General features: G+C 37.1%; 1 protein-coding gene across 1 annotated transcript in view; it reads right to left on the bottom strand.

Annotated features, from left to right (window-relative positions):
- The window catches only part of LOC118329016 (pro-neuregulin-3, membrane-bound isoform), a 345,808-nt gene that overhangs the window by 38,609 nt on the left and 301,392 nt on the right, over positions 1-5,807 (bottom strand). The window lies entirely within an intron of this gene.

Here is a 5,807-nt window from a genome sequence, read left to right as displayed (position 1 = left end):
TTCCAGTCGGGCATATAGAAACTAAAGTTGTTTTATTCTACTGTTCAGATTATATTTTATTTGTAACCTTGTGCTTTCAAAATACAGAATGAATGAAATTTCCTATTTCATGTGGCTTTAATGTACCTAAAAACAAAAAAACGTTGAATTAGTGCAGCTATGAAAAGCTGCAGTTTAAAACATGATCAGTGGTACAGTGACTCGGATTACAGGCGTTCCCTGGGCTCTATAGGACTGGAAATATCCCTCTCACTGAAGATAATCTAGAGGAAGTGCCGTCTGTGGTGTCACCACTGGCTTTTACCACACTGACGGTGACTTTATCTCCTGAGTGGCCCTGCCCTACATCTTTGAGTGGGTGAGCTGGTCTTTTTAATGTGAAAAGCTCTGTCCAATCTGCCCCCAATCTTTTCGGGCAGTGTTAGCACGGATGTAAGCGGATCATTTTTCACTTTACCAATGACCCAGAGACCTCTCTCCACTGCCTTCTTGATTTCTTCCTTCAAAAATGCCTGTGATGTGGGACAGGAGAAGATGAAGAAGATAACCACTACTCTCACATGAAAGCGTTCAGGAAAAAAAAAAAAATCTACATTCAGGTTTTTGTTAACCAAACAGTTTCACCATAATCCTCGAATAAAGTCCACAGTGCTGTATATTTATAACAATTTAGAATACATTGGAGGAGATAGGGGAGTTACATGCAAAAATTGGGATTTGCAGTTCTCAAAATACCTAACAATTTTGTAATTTTTTTACTTTAACCATTCAATGTTAATAAAGAGGACTGCACCAATTAAGCGTTGAGCTTCTATAAGATATTCAGATAAATTAATAAATAAACAGTAAAGAAAAGTATTTTTTACTATGACTCAAAATAATTAAACAAAATGAATACTGAATCATTTCTCTAAGCAAACCAGCAAAACTAAGAGAGTGGAATTTCAGGAAAGATATTAGCAACACTAAAAACTACCACATTTATTAAGAAATACCACAAAACAGATAATATGCAGTCTTATCTCACAAGAAATTTGTACTTATTTGTATGAAAAGAAAATACATGCCTTTTATGTAAATACGGACACTTAAACCAAGACAGTTTTTTAAAATTACAAGCAATAATTTAATTAAAAGCTCAAGGAGAAGCGTGTAGCCATAAGTTTTTGTCAATTTTTACGTATTATTTTGAAATTGGTCAAAAATGAAAAATTGTGTAAATGATTAAACTCTTATGAAATGACCATTGTTTATCTTAATTTGCCATTTGTTAGATATTGTAATTTAACTTACTAACAACAAGTTCATATATACAGTATATTTTTAGCCTTGGTGACCCCATTGACCCCTACAGAGCCAAAAGAAAATGTGATCTGTCCTTTGAAATTCTGCAGTTTTGCAGCCCTTTGGATAGAGCTATAAGCGCTGCTACTGCCAGGGTTAGAAACTCAATTTCCCATGGAGCTCAATGAGTGCAGCCTTGCACTAAAGCTGCCAAGGTTAGGGATTTCATTTTCTGTGTAGCTTGGTAGGTAAAGCATATATCAGCACCAGCGCTGTCAGGATATGAGCTTCAGTTCCCATTGGGGCCACCCATACTCAAGATGTATGCACTCCTGCTACTGTAAACCACTTTAGATGGAAGGACCCACAAAGTGTCATATGTTAAATATGCTCAGTGGGAACTGATGGCCTTTGAATCATGAGGTTGGACGAAAGATACCACATTTGAATCCAAAACAGGCTGGAAACTTTCCAAAAATTGGGAGATATGTTTTCACAAAAAAGGATATTGTTTTCCCATCCCAAAGGTTTACCAAAGGAAGACACAAGATAAGAAAGTACAGTAATGATTTTGGGGGGGAAAGGACATTTGAAGGCATTAGCATCTGCCTCTGATAACCGGTGCTCAATAATGAATTCATACAACAAATATTTCCTCTAAAAATTATTGTTTTACTTTGAGCTGTGGTGGAAGAAGTATTCCGATCTTTTACTAAAAGATATATAATGCAACATTTCCACATTAAAATGTTTTTTAAACACTAGCCCTATGTCATACATTTTGTGTATTTACATTATACCAAATGTTGTACAAAAGAATGTTACTTGATTCAGGTAACAGTGCGTTTCACTGGCCGCCTGTCAGTGGTGTCCTATCCCCTTTATGCATGAGTCAGTGTTGTGGGTGTCTGCCAGAAACAGTCATACATTGGACATTTTATACATTTTTAAACCATATTTTTACTTTCTGATCTTGTTTTTAACTATATATTTTAACCGGGTGAAGGATTTTAGTTGACATCTGGATCTTAAGTTATCAGAGAAACAAGCTGAGCTAGCGTTAGCAGCAACTCGTCTGGCAGGCCCTCAAGGACATCCTCTGTCCGCCAAACAGCACTGGAGTAAGTTTAAGGTGAAACTGCTTTATTCTGTGTTTGTTTTTGTTTTTTTTACCAGTTTTAATCAGTCGGTCCATTTCTTTAGGACAGGAGGAGACCTCTGCAGATAATTGGGCTTCTTTTAGAAACCTCCTGAACAATGAACTCTGAAGGAATCCTAACCTGGAGAAGCTGGGGGAGGTGGAGCTAATTTGATCTACTATAAATAATTTTGGGCAGTTCAATCTATTGCATCATCTTTTATGAGAGGATTATAATTTATAGGTCATTATAGATAATTTCATTTGGAGTATAGTAGGATAAAATGGAATTTGACCTAAAGTTGTGCAGTTCTTGAGAAAATGTACTCAATTATGTTACACTGCTGATTTTCACATTTCTTATTTAAATACAACCAAAGCCTTTACCTAACCTTAATGAGCTATTAAAGATGATATTTTATAAAGACTCAAAAATGTGCAGAATTTATTCCAGCACATTGCTGTTAAAACTACTGTGTACCTCTGTTTGTGGACATTTAACCTGACATAAATGGACTGTAACCCATTGAAAAGCCCTTGAAATTTCTAATCCCTATCACATTTGCAATATTCTTGGCAAATAAACCACACCATGCAGGATGAAAAAGCTAAGCAAACCAATGTGGCATTTCGTATGAAAGTAGCTACTTCCCACTGTGTGTGTGTGTCTGCAGCCTGAAGCGAAGGCAGGTGTGGGTGGCAGGGTGTCTGTAGCGTGTCGCCCTACTTCCCCTCCCTGTGGACCCACACATGGTGATGAGGATAGTCTGGATATCTGTATGTGTGTGTGTGTGTGTAAGTGCCTTCTGCCTAGTTCCACCTCTGGAATGAGAGATTAGCTGACCTCCACTGGGACACACACCCGGCTGATTTACAGACTACACTCATTTGAGAACGCTACTGTTTGTACCATATTGTGCCATGAATACATGATTATGGAATTAGCAGTGGTGGCATAACATAACAGAAAAAACTTAATGGCAAATCTTGTGCTTTATTCTTTCATTTAATTAAGTTTGAGGCTTGTTTAAGATATCTGGCTTATCTTCACAACAACTGGTTTAGTTCAATTCTAACCATGAGAAAAAGAGATGAAATACGCCTACACAAAAAATGAGTGCATGAAAAAAGCAGCTCTTATTCCTGGCTGAAACATGCAGTAGGCATAGCCAGCTGGGTGTCTATTTTTCTCACAAAGGCTGTGGCCATGGTTCGAGCCTTGCTGCTGTATTCAAATTCAAATTCAAATTTAAAATGTAACCATATTGTATAAAAGCAGTGAAAATGAGAGCAAGATATTGCAGCTTTTTAATTAAAAAAAAAATAAAAATCAATATGAACCCTTTTAGGGTTACTAATCGTCTTCTGATAAATGCAGGCTGAAAGAGCTGATGCTGTCGGACTGAACCACAGTCATCAACACAATTGATTATGTAATTTTAATTGACAGATTGAGGCTGGTATCTGTGGGAATATCTTGAACTAGTTCACAACTTATCAATCAGGAAAATGTCAGTCTCCGTAGCGGATTATGTTTCATTAGCATGATTAATTACATTTGGCATGCCACAAGGCTTACTGCTCGACCCCATGGTATTCTGTTAGTTACTGTACTTTTGTCTTTTATTTGTCATGTATACCACAGCCCAGACAATATGGGCCTATTAAACACCAAATAAACTGCTGCAATGATGAACCAAGGCTTTCAGAAAAGAACATAATTCATTACATAAACATTACACTACTACACTAGTGTCTCTTATCCCAAGCTTTATGAATACAATATGCAACAACAACAAAAAATCTCTTTGTGAAACAAAACCACAGTCTCGTATCATACTATATGTAGGACATTGTCCCAAGAGAATAGCTCTTACACCAAGCTCATACATATAAAGAGCAAGAAAACCCCAAAATAGATTTTGTCTTCAGTCTCTTGTAATATTTGTGTCCTCTTTGCAAGATTAAAAAATGCTGTTGACAGGAACTAGCAGCCATGATGTTCGTCATTTGTTATGTATCTATTTGGGGTGGGAGCTAATGAACTGTCAACATTGTCCTCAAGTAGCCCCTCAACAGTCAACAGACTGCGCAGGTGACACAAGGAAATTTTTATTTGCATACCAGGATGAAGCATTATTATAATTATTGATAAAATATGACTACAAAAATACTATTATCACTGTAAGTTTAGTATTGATGTTACTCTTCACTTGTAAGATGTTTCTCCTATACAAATTTGCCTTTGTTTAATACAGATGGTTGTAAGTCTCAAAGTACACTGCAACACACACAAACACACATAATCTTCATTTCTTTTACTTCCTTCTGTCAGATAGAAAATGAATTATTCTACAGATGGGCATGAGGGAGTGATTGCATCATGTTCACATCTCAGACTGACTGATAGCTTTGCTCTCCATGTGTGCAGAACAGAGAATACGCTACATGCTATTTCCAATTAGAGCTTAACACTCTTTAGAGAGCAGGAAATAAATTGATATTTTGACAGATGGCGGCTCTGGAGGAGCAGAGGGGAAACTAAATGATCACATTGCATTGTCTACTGTTCAGCCTTGATGAAATTCAATATCACACAATCATGTGATGCAACAGAGAGCCTGTGTTTCTCATGTTGGCTCTCTCTTGCTCTGTGTTACACAATATTTTGTTATTTGCTAGGTGAAGGTGCACATACATATCTGGATATCATTCTCACCACAAAAACGGCTGTATAGGTCCATTGTGCAAACTGCATATTATGACTCATATTTCATGTATTGATAGGCAGCGACCTCTAGTGGCTATAGTAACTTTGACAGGAGCAAAGGAGCAAGTCAGGTGATGTAGAACAATATAAAATGCGGCAAGGTCCGCGTAAAGAGGAAGTTGGGGTGGATGAACAGGTCAAACACAGCCAGACTTTCACCAAAGTAACCACTCTTCGAGTCCAGTGAGAAACCAGAACTCAACATTTACCTACTTCAACTTAGGCTACTTAACATACTTAAGTTACGTTACACACGTTATGTAACTTAAAGCCCCTACAAGGAACTTTTATGTTGTGCTAATTCTGGCAGCCCCTCTGGAGTGTTTCTACCACCTTGTTTCATTGATTTCAAGGTCTATCTGACCCGGTGGCAGGCATTAGGAATAACGTCATAGAAATAGCCAATCTTCTCGCTGATGGTCTTGTTTGTGTTTATGTTGGTCATTGAAAGACATCAGTATTAAATTGAGACCTTTTCATAACCAGTTAAAAACCTGCAGTACGTTTAAGTTACGTACATAACTGAAGATACATAATTAATGTACTTATTTTAACCCAAACCATGATCTTTTCCTAAACCTAACTAGTTTTTTTTTTTTTAAGTATTTTTTGGGG

This window comes from Morone saxatilis, unplaced genomic scaffold (genome assembly GCF_004916995.1).
Source record: "Morone saxatilis isolate NCDOM2014 unplaced genomic scaffold, NCSU_SB_2.0 Contig19, whole genome shotgun sequence".
Classification (NCBI taxonomy): domain Eukaryota; kingdom Metazoa; phylum Chordata; class Actinopteri; family Moronidae; genus Morone; species Morone saxatilis.
This window is presented reverse-complemented; position numbering and strand designations above follow the sequence as displayed.